This window comes from Atractosteus spatula, chromosome 7 (genome assembly GCF_055471065.1).
Source record: "Atractosteus spatula isolate fAtrSpa1 chromosome 7, fAtrSpa1.hap1, whole genome shotgun sequence".
Lineage (NCBI taxonomy): Eukaryota > Metazoa > Chordata > Actinopteri > Semionotiformes > Lepisosteidae > Atractosteus > Atractosteus spatula.
In genome coordinates, this window is record NC_142712.1 from 41336154 (window position 1) to 41350715 (window position 14562).

The 14562-nt window shown below is 42.4% G+C and overlaps 1 protein-coding gene across 4 annotated transcripts in view; it reads right to left on the reverse strand.

The window, feature by feature from the left end:
* plekha6 (pleckstrin homology domain containing A6) overlaps nt 1-12727 on the reverse strand; it is an 82497-nt gene extending 69770 nt beyond the window's left edge. For 3 of the 4 annotated variants that reach the window (XM_088920854.1, XM_088920852.1, XM_088920853.1), the window contains exon 1: nt 12360-12467. The gene's annotated coding sequence lies outside the window, so the exon portion shown is untranslated. Of the gene's footprint in view, nt 1-12359; nt 12468-12628 lie in introns of those variants that run through there. The other variant, XM_088920856.1, reaches the window with a different exon arrangement.
* Nucleotides 12728-14562: the final 1835 nt, after the last annotated feature.

Here is a 14562-nt window from a genome sequence, read left to right on the forward strand (position 1 = left end):
TGCTGAACTAACTTTTCACACAGAGCCAGATCACTCCTGACTCACGCACCAATCTAACCCCCTCCATAGATCGGGACACAGAGAAACAATTCATCCCACAGAATACACAAAGCACGGGCAGGCCAGAGGGAGGCAGAGCGAATAGGTTGAGTCTGTTCAATATGGTTTCTTTAAAACAGCCTCCCAGACACTGCTTGTCAACATACACCCTCACATCCCTGAAAGATGAGGGCCGCCTGTACAGTATTTCAGTCAGCAGAAACTCTTCTCTCTGGTGCTCTGGTGTCTTTATGGGAGAATAGGAATTTTGAAAAAACATATTCCCCTTTACTTCTCTGGAACTTGTTGACTCCTACAAAAATATGCAAATAAATATGTTTAGGAACTCTTCAAGGTTGGTCTTCCAGAGCTAAAAATAACCGGAAAATTGTTCACACAAAAATGCACTAGAAAGAGAGAGAAAATGATAGTGAGAGAGAGAAAGCAATGCTTTGAAGTTGAAATTTAACAGCCGTCTTTGGAAACAGTCGTGTTCAGCAATAACAACTGCAAAGCCTGAAGGATCAGACCTTAAGCAGTGTTGAAGCCAGTCTTTGTTGTCTCCAACATGTATTGGCTTATTAGATACTCATTTCCATGAAAGAATGCACCTGAGCACTCAGCCCAGCACAGTTCACCAGAGCTCAGCTATAATTGTTTATAATTCCAGTTGAGGATGTAGCAGTTTTAATAAGGCTCAAACATACAGCGGCATACACAACTGAAGTGGATTCCTCTATATTCCTTTAACATAATGATTTTGGTGACTCTTGTGTCTCAGTGTCCCTTGAATGTTTCTCAATATTGGTTATTTTTTGTGCTTTCACATTTTTTTTACAATTCTTTAATCGGAGCCAATTTGGAACCAATTGTCATTTGCAACACGATATTTACAGCAGCGCATTTACTGGACTGAGTGAGGTACAAAGGCTGTGCCTCACCCAGGAGTTGAACCCGTGACCCTCTTGACTGGAGTCCAGAACCACTTAGCCATGCTGCTTTCCCAAGGATTTTTTCCCTAGTTGGCTGCTTTTATTCATTTTTCTCACAAAGAGTATGGCAATAAAATAAAAAAAACAGTAAATAAAAGACATGGCAACTAGCTGGTAATAAGTCGAATAAACAGATTCTGAAAAGTGGAGCCCAGACTTCAAACGAGACCAGCAGGAGCAAATGAGACCACCTTTTTAAAAAGCACATGGATTCTGAAAATAACAGGAAGGTTTGGAGACGATCCTCCTGGGACTGAAAGAGCCCAACAGGTTTACTTCTTGCGTCTAGATACAGTAGGTCTCGCTGATCATCGGTAGAATGCACTAATGGGACAGTGAAAGTCTCTCTTACAGTGCATTATTTACATCCTGTGAGTCAAGCCACGTACTGTACAGTACCTTCCTAACTCAGATTTAAATTCCCTTCACAAACATATTGGTGTCTTAAAGCATCTAACACTAAACCCGAAACAACCGAAGCAATACCTGCCTCTCCACAATGACACACCCTAAAGAGCTGGTACTCTGAATCACAGCTATTCCACACAACACTCTCCCCCCAAAACCTGTTTTTTTTTTGGTTACCGTAAAGAAGTCAGGTCGAGCAGCCTGCTCAGAGCACTGGCATTTTCTCAGCACAAAAGAGCAAACAAAAGGAAACTGGAAACCTTGCCTTTCTCCTTCCCGTCACTTCTGCTGAAACCGAAAAGAAAGAAAAAAGAGGCGCTCTCCTTCTCCGACTTCCACTTTCGCTGCTGCTCCCTCTCTCCTAAGCCGTCCTTCCCTTTCAACTCCCGAAGGCTGCTGTTCGTAATCTCCTGCAACGCGGGGCAGCTTGAGAGAGAGAGGGAGCTGGAAAGCTAGAGGAGAGAAACCTGAAACCTCAGGTTGTCTTCAAACAATCATTTGGATTCTCTCTTTCTTTCTCCTCCAGAATGAGCTCCCTTTTCTGCCGGGCTTAAGCAAACAGGCAATGAAGGGAAATGTTTTTTGCCCAAAGGTCATGTTAGTCCACGACTTGGGGGGGGGAATGAAAATAAAACCCTTAGGGCAAGTTCATTTCTGTAACAGACGCACACACCTGAAAAGTATTATGAAGCAGTGCCAAGCAATGGATATGAATGCAACACAGATGAAGCTTGTTTCGTTTCATATAACCCCTAAGTTAAATATGAGGCAACAATTCATGGTTTTGGTTTATGTTTGGAAAAATTACAGGTAAATTGATTTCTGTTTTCCAAAAGCACATCTGTTCAAAGTGCCACCCTTTCACCTGGCCATAAATCACACTGTGTGTATAAATATATACCAAGGCCTGTACACAATACAGGAGTCCGATAGCATGACAAGATCATGGAGAAATCAGGTCATTAACAATGCGCATTCAGAATCAGGTCTCCAAATCCACTGATGTTGTAAACTCTTGCATATACAGCAAGAGTGAACAACTTCAGCAATATATCTAATATATTTGGCAAGTTAATTAAAAAGCTAGAAGGGATAGCTAATTACTGTAGTTAAAATGCTCATCTAGTGGTATAGATCAATAAAGACAGTTAAATTATTAACTTTGTTAAAGTATAAATGAACTTTGTTACTAAGTCAAACCTTATATTTAGGTTAGATGTTTTTGGATAAATTCTTAATAAATTGGAAATGTCATGTAATGAGTTCTTATGCAGTCAAGACACTCAAGAAGTGTTGTGAATCATATAAAGGAGCAGCTGTCTGTACAAAATGACCAGATACTACCTGTTTTGACTTAACAGTCATTGTTTTTCTATATCAGAAGTGCACCAGAACTATAAACTGCAAATCTACACCACACTCTTTGACCCTCATAGCCGGCTAAAGTCATAAGACATAATGCAATCCCTGGGCAACATCTGGGCACAGTCTCAGCTGCAGACACCTGGGCTGTGAAGACGCTCTTGTCCCAGTGACGCACAGCAGTTAGATCCCATAGACACAAGGGCCAACTGCCATTACTCAACAGGGAGAAGTTGTGGAACCCCTGTCAGTGGGGTTTATCTCCAGTCTCCTCCCTGTTACACACTCACTGCTGTAGCCTCATGCTCTGCTGGGTTGCAACATAAAAGTGGATCTCGGCAGAGCCCGTTTACAATCAGAGCCACGTGTACATTCCTCCTTTCTTTGTAGATCCTACCCTCAACTGCCTCTCCTAGTCTAGACGGTCTCAAACCTCTTTCTGCTTGCCTGCCACACTGTTTTCTACAAATATCTCTCTTCTGAGACACAACATATTAACCAGACTTTCAAAACAATACTGTCCTTTCTTATCTTGTAACATCAAGCTATAACACGCCTAGTTTCTTGCATTATAAAACAATATTCAACTCCTTGGTTCCAGATTTTGCTTAGGGATATTTTTTCTTATTTCCCCGATTAGTTCAAGACATGGTTAGAAACTAAAAGAAAAGAGAGAAGAACAACAACTGCTAGCCTCAGAGGGCAGCCTGTGTTGTAGTGCTGCAGGAATGCTGTCTTTTACAAGGTAGCACTAATTAATATTTGTCTTTCCTGGAGATGTTCGCACTCAAGATGAAGCTCACATTTGGCACAAAGAGGGCTGCACAGCGTCACACTTCCAGAACAGGTGAAAGGCTAGCTCTGGACACTTTCACATACACATACAAACAAGTTCATTTATCCTATATGGTAACAAAGTAAGTGCTGATGATGTCCTGCTTTTTAAACTATTCTCCAAGGACAAGTTTAAGTGCCTTTCAAAGCCCGAGGGAAGTTCATGGTTCTATTTGCTGTCTTAGCAGAAACGCGTGCGCAGTACCTCGTCTGGTCCCTGGTATGTGCGTGCCTGTGAAAGATGACCCCCCTGCCCTCCAGCCTCTCTTCTCTGATAATTACACTGAATTAGTCCATCTCTACCCAAATTAGACCCAGACCCAGCATTTACTGCAGATCTTATCTGCAAACAGGTTCAAGAGTTTGCCTTGTTATTGCCACAGAACTATATGCTAACAAAAACATTCACACATAGCCTCAGAGGCAAGAGACAACACACTTCAACACTAATGCCTCTCTCTTTCAGCAGGTGGAAGCTGGGAACAAGATGATGCACTTCAGTCTCAAAGCAATGCATATTGCAAAGGGAAATTAACAGACCAGTTGACAACAACCTTAATGGGCTACTTTGTGTTCAGAGTTATTACAGTATTTGTACATTGTATTGCACGCATTATAATGTATGCAGTATTTGCAGAGTCAGAAACCTGCAGCACTTTTAACTGTGTACACTGTGCTGTGGAGGTAAGCTTTCCAATCTTAAAATTTCTCACCTACTGTATGGGACAAATTCTGCACTCCAGTAAATCAATGAAAATGGAAGAATGGAGTCAGCCATGTCATTGTACTTCTGCACAAAAAAGGAAAGTTTCCTACAACAACAGGTTATTTCTTTTAATGTCCAGAAAGATGCATCTTTCATCCCCACCCTCAATCACACAGCCTAGCTAAGCAGATTGTAGCGGCTAACAATAGTCTCCTTCATTCAAACAGGGCACAAGCAGCTTCTGTGCGTGGTGTTGACACAGTGAGGCGCAGGGGGCAGGGCTCAATGGATTGTACACGTGTGCCTGAGGTGGGCTGCAGCCCAGCGTGGTCCACCTCTGCACAATTGAGTGGTTTTAATTATTCTCTTGAGCGATCAGATGTACACTAATCCACAACACTGGACTGTTGCATCAAGAATGGGAGTGGGGTCACCAGATCAGAGATCAGAGACAGGGGGTTCAAAAGTACTGCACCTTTAAGAGATGTAATAATAGGTTTCATCTGATCTCTTGATTTACTTTCAGTTTCTAAACATGCAAGAGGGTGCCTTTTAACTGTTGCACTTCTTAAGCAATTTAAAATCTTCAAGTCTTAAATAGAAAAAGTTTCTAATCAAGCAACATGTTGGTTCAGTTAAGAATTCAGAAGTAGAATTCAGCTTTAGTGACGTGAGGGTCCCCAGACCAGAACTGTGAAACCCTGCATTAAGGGACACAGACTCTTCTGTAAATGAGAAACAGAAAATGACTGTCCTTGAAACAGCCACATTGTGGCTCTGGCTTCTGCACAAGACTCCGCCAATATCTGCAAAATCATGACGCTTTCTTCATGATTTATGAAATCCATAAAATTCATAAGAAATTCATAAAAAAACACCGATCGGGAATAAAATACCTCCCTTGCACTAGGGTTTTAAAAGTGCTTGTTAACAGCCTGCAGGTTCATGAGGAAAACTTCAAAAAGATAGCACAAGATAATTTTATGTAATGGTGTCACATTTAAATTGTGTCACACATTTAAAAGCGTTTTTACCTGGTACAGCAGGGTTTTTCTGAGCGCTAATCTGGATGAAGGACCATGATTCTTATAGCTGTCAGAACACTAAAGAAAAAATTTGAAATCCAAAATAAAATGTCTTTCTAAACTTTTTTTAAAAAACACAGAAAATCATTCTCAGCAGCTATGTGGTAAATTAAACCTCTGGATTTATTTAAAACTGCTGTATCTTACACATACCTTGAAAAAGAAACATGGACTTTAAATCATCTTTTTCTCCCAGGATTGATAAATACAAACTCGATGTGTGGTAGCTCTCCTTCTGGGAGACCAAAGAAGTGTACTCGCTTCAATAAACCTTCAGTAAAACAGGTGTATTTTTAAAACCAGCTAATGGGCAATGCAGAGATTACACAATGTAATGTTTGCATTCTGCAGGGTAGGGTGAGACCAATGGTTTCAGGGAATAAAAACCAGGTTGAGCAGTCAGCATTGTTCAAAGGTGCCAGAGCTTTTTCTGAAGAGTGAACTGGAGCTCTGCAGAAAAGGTCAAAAGGATGCATGTTCATCAGAATTCATTAGAGGTACTACAGCAGTGAGAAAGGTCAATACAAACACCTGCTGACTGCCGCAAGATGCAACTTCAGCTACAGGAATAAGATTTGAAAAGTCACAAGAAACACACAGACTCTGTGGACACAAGGGAATTAGAAAGATTAGTCTTGGCTGGGAATGATGGTCTGAAGCCCTTAGAAAAAGAAAGATTTCTTCCCTGAGCAGTTCCTTGACAGAGGCTTATGAAACAGAGAATCCAAAATGTCGCACTCAGACAAAAAAAAAGAAGCACAGTAAAGGAGGAACCTCGATGAAGTGCAACTCCCCCATTGAGTGCTTAAGAAATATGTGTGAGTTTAACGCACGCACACAGAGCGGAGTCTGAATTTCCACGTCAATGCGACAGGGGGAGACGCAGTGATCCACACTGTTACCTAGATACTGTCTCATTGCCAATGAAATTTACTTCTGTTCAGTATGATGAGAAGTACTGGCCTCTTTTTACTTGATCCGCAGAAGACAGAGTGCCTGGCTGACACTTTCCTGGCTGGAACTAGGCAAGGCAGAAGGGGCGACCAACACCAACAATGGCACAGCACTGTGCATTTCATTCTGACAGCAAACTGGCAGGAACAGTCACCCCTGGTGGTCACTATTCACTTAGTGCTTGTGTATTTCATACTCGCAGCTAATACCTTCTTGATTTTCTTGTCTTTCCATTGCAACATATTGAGCAATGCTCGACATAACTCATCTTTAAGTGACAAATGCCTAAGCCCTTGACTGGCTCTGTTCTTAAATTTTCTTGTGCAACTACAGAGAATGCAATATGACAAACACTACTATACACTGTATGTCTACAGTCAGAATAACTGAAGTGATAAGAGGCAATACTGGTTAAAAAGGCATAACTGGCAGAATAGAGGAGTATTGAGCTCACTGTGTTACAGGTTTCACTCTTCTATTTAACTTTATTGCCGAAAGGAGAAGGAACAAACACCTTGGCAGCAGAATGCACAAAGTTAGCTACGGAAATGCGTCATGGTAATATATGGTCTTTACCATACTGTGCCATTCTCCTTCATGCTTAACCATGATTTCCCTGGGCGATACGGCACTTTTCCCCTTCTACGTCTACCACCCCAGTCCTTTACAACGGGTTCCCTTGTGCTCTACCAAGAAAGATCAGGTCAAAAGCGTGACAAGGCTGAGCAGTGCTCAGGTCAACAGCCTAACTCCTGATTGAGACAATAAACAAATCTGTGATACTCCCTCAAGTAAAAGAGCACTCAACATTCCTGACAGACAGAAAGCAAGCATTGCTTTCCAAAACCTGGTTTATATTCGCGTATTACTGGCTACTCTTCAATATCAGTGCTAAAAGATAGCAAGAAAAACACACAGCACTGTATAGCAACTTCTCTCGCAACCTTGTAGATAACGTCAGTTCAGGGCCGAAACTGGCAAAGGAGTGATCTCTGGGGTTGTTAAGCCCAGTGGTTCCCATCTATTATTAGGAAAGGAAAGTGGAAAACAAACTCTCCCCCTTGAGCCAGAGGTGAAAGAGAAGCACCAGCTGCACCTACTCCCCTGCTCCATCCTCGCCAACCTACACAAAAACACTCTCTCGGGAGGCAGCGTTCTCACATGTACGCTTGTACCCAAGGTTTCATGGGATGGTTAATCACAGCCGAGCCTTTCAGAGCCCTCCAAATACGGTAACAGACAGTTACAGAAGGGGCCTCAGTGACTCCATTTTTTTCACTGCCCTGACAACCTCAATGCATTCCTGCCTCTTTTTCCATAAACCGAAGAATCGGCTGCTCCTCCGGGAGCCGCTCCCAGTGAGGAGGCGACCCCTCGCACTGAGCGCGATACATCTGTTCAGCGCTCTGTACTTTCACCAAGGGCTTTAGCCCACCGGTCTTACAGTACAGCAGCCCTTCTCCAGATGTGCGCATCACATCCCATCTCAGCTCGCAGGGCTTTTGAAATGTCTGGCGCCAGCTATACAAGGGAGTGTTAGTTCTGGAGCTGCCTATGGAGAATAACAAAATAGCTAATAATTAAAAGAAGGATGGTGCTAGGGTGCTAGAGCCAGGGCAACAGTACAAGCGCTCAGAGCTCTCCTTGAGGCAGGACTTGAAGATGGAAAGATGCACTGCCTGCAGAGTGGGGACTGCACTTCAGCGATGGATCATTTAAGGGGCTCCCTTCCTATAGGTGAAGCAGTTTGGAAACCTTCGGGATGAAAAACACTGCAAGAAATAAAGGGGTCTCTTCTTAGGACTTACACTACAGACTATTGCTGTATGGTCTCCCCAACCTCATTTTCTCTGGTGTCTTATAGACACAACTGCTTTCTAGTTTCCCAGGGAGCTGGGAAGTTTCACTCCTTCATCCGTTCCCAGCTCTCGCTGTTCCTGTGTTGGACAACTTCTGACACAACCCTGGTTTCAATCTCTTCATCAGCCAGTAAATCAATCAGCTTCTGGCTATGACTGGCCAGTTGGCACCACGCACGTTCATTTAATATCGAAAGAAAATCTGAACCCAAAATATTGACTCCAAACTAAATTTTAGCTCTCAACACAAAAAAAAGCTCCAGCCAGGGGTTGAATCCTTGCGTACAATAAGATTTGCTCATCTGGAAAGAGGGCTGTCATATATATCGATAGCAGAACGGCCCAAGAGACCATGTTTCAAAAAACAAGGAAATTATTAGAACTGAGAGAGACAAAGGGAGAGAGCACTTCAGGGCAGGGAATGGAAGAAGTGTAACACTGTGACAGGTCCCAGCCTATTTTATTGAGTTTGCTCAAGGGGTCTGTGAATATTACAAAAAAATGTACAATGTCTTCATTAGAATAGAATCAGAAACCACTCTACAGTTTGCTGTTTTTAAACTCCAATCGCCAAAGAAAAAGCCAAAACTTCTAACCCTTCACCAATTATCCAGTTCATTAATTTTCACATTTTCCTCCAATGTGCCTATTTACAGAGATTAGAGGCCTAAATTCTCCTATTGTGGCAGTTTGTCTGTAATTCCAGTCTTCTGACCTGACCTGCCACAAACATTTATTATACTTCATGGGGACAGTGCTGGGGGGCAGCGATAGATGTGTTCTGGCACTTCACTTTAGAAGACCCAAAATAGCATTCTCAGAACAACATGCTACAGGCTGCGTGTGAAATGCTCATTTAAATGCAAAAACATGATCCAAGCAACTGAAGCCAATGGTTAAAAAGAGTTGCACACAGGCTACAGAAGTTACATTTTTCATATCTTCCTCTTATCAGTTAATCTATTTATAATGACAGGTTTATTATAACAATAAAATGATAGGGTGGGGGACTGAACTTGGTCCAGAAGACATCTGCACATTTCATAACCACGTTTCGTAGTGTACAATTATCAGGCCCAAGTTGTCAGAATGTGTCACTGGTGTCAACACACAGAGTTTTACGAGATATGAGGTATAAGCACGCAAGCCCAAGGTGTCTAGCCTAAGGGAAAAAAGCAAAGCTGCAAAGCCTCCCAAACGTGTCTTTCTTTTACACAGTTAAAGTTAAAAAACAGCAAGTTTATTAAGGATTGCTCAGCATGCCCTAACGCAGCATGGTTATTTATATTGCAAAGAGAAAGTCAAGTCTGTTCACGCAGCACTGTCACTTTTCATTTGGAGGAGGTGAATATCGCAAGGCGGGTCAAGCAGCATTCTTTAATTCTGTCCTGTCACCAGCACAGGTTTGCATGTAGCAGTGTGATGCAAAGGTGCAGAAGAACACAAACCAGGAAAGTAATTTGCTGTATTGAAGCTAAATGGGGACTAAATGAACAGGACAATGAGGACCATTTTAATCAGAAACAAGCACAGCCATTCACTATTTTGTGCAAACATCCTATAACAAATGAGGAAAACTGGGTACTACTCACAGACAACACACAAGGCTGCTGGGGTACACAAGCCAATCCTCACACCACTGCATACCTCCGCTTGGGAAAGCCCAGTCACACCCTGACTTGAACCAATGATGCCTGGACTACAGGACTCTACCCAGGCTTTGTAGGATCACCTCAACTGGCGCCACTCGGAAGTGTTTCAGAGGTCTTTCTGAACTTTGAGATTATTATTAACTCCGCAACAGCACAGTTCACTGCATAATAATCAGCACAGCTGAACCACACATCAATGAAACTATGATTTTGAGTATGTGCATAAAAAAATACCATGGGAAAGGCTTGAAAAAAATGATTGACTGATCCTTTCTCTACTGTGTTTAGTAGAGAATGTGTTTAGACCACTGAAGTAAACCTCTGATGTCACGTCTTGGTATGTGCATAAGCTCTGTGATACATGAGGCTTCTACTGAATGAGTTGTACTAAAGTTCAATTGCTTGGATGTCAAATGATTAACATAACCTTTATTTCTCTTGACCGGAAATGAAAGAAACGTCCACTCCGCAGCTCCCCTACAAAGTCTGCGAAGCTAATTGCTACTTGACCACTAAAATATTAATGAAAATCCATTTCTGAGTTATCAGGGCTGGCGATTGCCATGAACTAAAAAATCAAATCATGTGCCTCACAGGAGGTATGAAGAGAAGTGGAAAGCTGGAAAGCCAATGCTCTGAATATTCAGAAGAGACCAGCACGCGTAGGAGGGGCAGTGTCTTTCCTCTGCACTGCCAAAAGAGAGGGAGATAAACAGAAAGCCTAAAAAACGAAGGAATGTTACGAAGAATGACCTCTCAAGGGAGGGTGGGCAGGTGCCCCCATTTTGCATAATAATCTAATTGAACTCTAATTCAGATCCACTCAACAGAGATACAGGCAGCATAGCAGGCGTGTGGGGACAGCCAGAAGTCCAAGCATCTCAACTCGGAGCTTGGGGTGAAGCACATGGCAATTTTAGAGGGACAAAAATATGCAAAAGCTGGCATTTCCATTAGAGGGACAAACGCACAGGTTTTGGTTTGGCCTCTGCTCTCCTGTTAGTTGGCTGCTGAATTTGGCCACAAAACTGCATCATCTAGGCCCCTCTTTCACAAAGAGGGAGAGAAACTATTTTTACACCACAATGCTGTCCATCAACAAGGACTGAACAGCCTACACAAGCAGGTTTGATACTAACTATGGCAGTGCACATTCATTCTCCCATAAATGGGCAGCTGGACCTGCTCCTGCTGGGATTTCTTCAGGACTGCATTATTACACCACAGGAAGGTGAGCAGGAAATGCGTTACTACCAAAAAAAGTGGGAGGAACTCCATCCTGACTGAGTAGGAATACCATCTCCGGTGATTCAGTGAATATCTCTCCTTGTGACGCAGATCTGCCACTCCCTCTGCATACAGACAACATGAGCACAGGTAGCCTGTAGGGTAACTTTTATGATGACCTTTATGAGGCCTGAGCTTCTACAGCCACTGTCACAGTCCACAAAGACACAGCATGGAAGTAAAAACATACAGTATGAAAGAGGGGAGCAAGAGCCTTTCCCAAGATTTCACTTTGCTCGCAGGTCTGAAAACAAGCCTTCTCTGACTACTAAATGAGCCAGCTTTCCCCAGTATGTTTTAACTTGAATCAGTGTCTAACCGGAGGACAGCTAGTCATACATATAGACCGATTACAACTATTTGGCCTCAGATCAAAATGGCAAATGGTTGGGAGTCAATGCAGAATGAGATCAAGAAGTTTATCTACAAAGATTTATTGTTTTTCATAGTTTATTCACTATCTCACAATCATTATCTCTGAAATCAAGCTTCTACTATAAAGCATAACTTAGACATTATATGACTATGACATCCTGAATTTTAAACATCGCAGATTTTTTTAAAGGCTTTGTCTGAAAGAGTAATAGGGAATAGAGCAAGTGGCAAAAAGCGTACTTAATTTAAATACAAAATATCACAGAAGAAATACAAAACAAAAATTGTTATTGCACGTTACTATTGGTTGTGGATGAGCAGTAAAATCATTTTTAAGTCTGTACAACAAATAAGAAGTGACAAGATGAAGAAATTTTAAAAGCTGCTTTAATGCTGTCCTCACTGCTCCAGCGTCTTTCATCACTGTGGCGTTCCTTAAATATGCCAATTGCACTTACAGCAGCCGAGCTCACATGGATATGATCAACAACTGGCTCTCTGTTTTCAAAAAGAGCTCGACTATTTTCATTTAAAAACTCAAAATAACGAAGAGGAGGTACAGCAATACATCAGTTCAGTTGTTCGCCGAGCCAGAGTTGGGGAGTTCCCGTGCTCAGTCAGCAGAACCCCTGTTTACAACCAGCTGGAAAATATTCAGCCTAGGCCTGCCCAGACCTGCGCTCTCATTTGAAAAACAGGGGACGAGCTCACCTGCTCTTGCTGGCCACTCCAGGTAGTCTCAACCCTGTCTTCAAACAATACCATTTTTGTTTTTTTGATAAGAGAATGGCAAAATAAACTCCTACCTGCAAGGGCTGTGCTTTGCTGCAGTTTCCGGTCACAGCTTATCTTTCAAATAAAGTGCTCATTAGAATCGTCTCCTTCTCTCTCCGTCTTCAGTTTTTCCCTCCCTCTTCCTTGTCCCTCCCCATTTCTATTCTTTCTGCCGGTGTCTTGCGCAGCTCCTTCCTTTCCTCTCTCTCCTTGTTTCTCGCTAAGGAGCTCACCTGTTCACAGGTGTTACCACATACCAACGCGAGAAAGGTGACAAACGAGGGAAGATCCCCCAGCTCACCTTGCTCGATCCCAAAATCTCAACCGGCTGAAGGATCCCAGGGAAGTGAGCTTCAGCGGCTTAGTTGGCCTGGGCAAGACTGTTCCGCCTCTCCTTGCCCAGTCACCCGTGAAATCAGACTGTTCCTCCTCTAATTGCCCAGCCAGCCTAGAAACAGTTCAATCACAGCTGCAGGTTGAGGTGTGTGCAGTGCAGAAATGACAAGAAAGCAGGAAGTGTTGCAATCAAGCAGGGAGCTGGAGTTTCACTCAAGGAGACCTGTGAAAAATTCAGCCCTCTATTAGATCCTCACCGTCACTGCACAATAAATAACAACCAGGAATGTTACTGGATTTATCATCACGCTGTGTGACTCATGGTTAAAGTAAATACTAAGATGTCAGAAACTACAGTAAGGTGTTACACTGATCACAGTGAAACACTGAATACCATCGGTATGTGAAAAATATTATTTCTAATGATGTATTTAAATCAAACAGTGCATTTTAAGCACTATTAGGCAGCTACTATATAAGGGAAGAATACTGTGCAGAAATCAAGTCTCACACAGTGGGATGGGCTCTGACCACACAAATCCTCTTGCAAATGTTTCATTAATTCAAACTGAAATTGTGAGGTCCTTGCTGAGGAGGTAACATCTTTAATAAAGAGGGCCATCCCCCTCCGCATCAATAGGTCAAGGAATCTGCAATTCATAAATGCAAAATTCACAGCACACTGGATACCTCGCTCCAAACCAGTCCTGCTGGCACAACAAGCTTTTCATCAGCTTTCACTGGGGTTAAGATGAATGATTCAAGAGCTCGGTCTACAAGTCATGTGATCGGGTCTGTTTTGTCCAATCAAAGTCTTTTCTTGTCACATTAATCTCTCTTTCAAAGTCCCATGGGCTGGCTGACTCGCAGCCACGCAGAACACAGGGATTAGGATTAGTCTGTGCTCCAAAATGGGAAGGAGGGAGTGCTGATGTGTGGTCAGAGGAGGGGGTAGTAAAATAGTGGCCTGGTCTTCTTTGCAGATATCATGTCCAGCAGGACTGGTCCTTAAGATGTACACAGAAAGAAGCAGATCACTTCTTTTAGAAATTGCAAAATTACCATTTCTCTTTAACCTTTTCTTTCTCCAAAGTCTATGTCAACCAAGCCCTAAAGCTGGATTAGTGGAATTCTTCTTTGAAGGCACGCTGTGAAGTATAATAGAGGGATTATTCGATGATTGTTTTCAAATTCAACTGCTCTGAAAAGCTGCATCAATGATCAAGTTGTAGATGAGATGATGAAGGAACAGCAGATGAATATTTTAGGTTTTTCAGAGTAAACTGTAAATAACAATAACAGCTTCTGAAGTAGACATGTAAGTTCATGTATTATACGGTTCTCAGAATTAAGTTCTGTTCTTCAGAGCTGCAAACATGAAAATACTTGCTTAATTCTGCTTTTACAGGGTCAAACCTCAGCTATGTTAAGGTAACAATATTAATACAGAGAAGCCGTTTCATTGGCCCAGAGCCTATTTTTTAAAATAACTTTATTTTATCCTTCCTTCTTTATTCTGGGAAGACACGCCCTACCCGTTAATAAAGCAAAACGATTATCTAAGCTGAAGTACAATGACAGCCCATTTGTTACACAATCTGGTGGCTAAAAATACAGTACTGGTAATATTTACAAAACAACAGAGGCTTTACGTCTAATTCAAACTTCACACTGCAGAGATGGAGACAGAAACAGCGTTGCCAAAACAGACTGACTAAAACAGTGAGGCCACTTGAGCCAAGAGCTCATCAGGGTTATAACTTAGGGAAGGTCACAGGCTGGCAGTTTGATTCTGACCGTCAGCTACAGGAGGTGTTATCTGAGGGTGTCCACAACTACTTTCAGGACAGGCATGCCTTTTATAGTGTCTGTTTCAGATATCTCTCCTTCACACCGCAG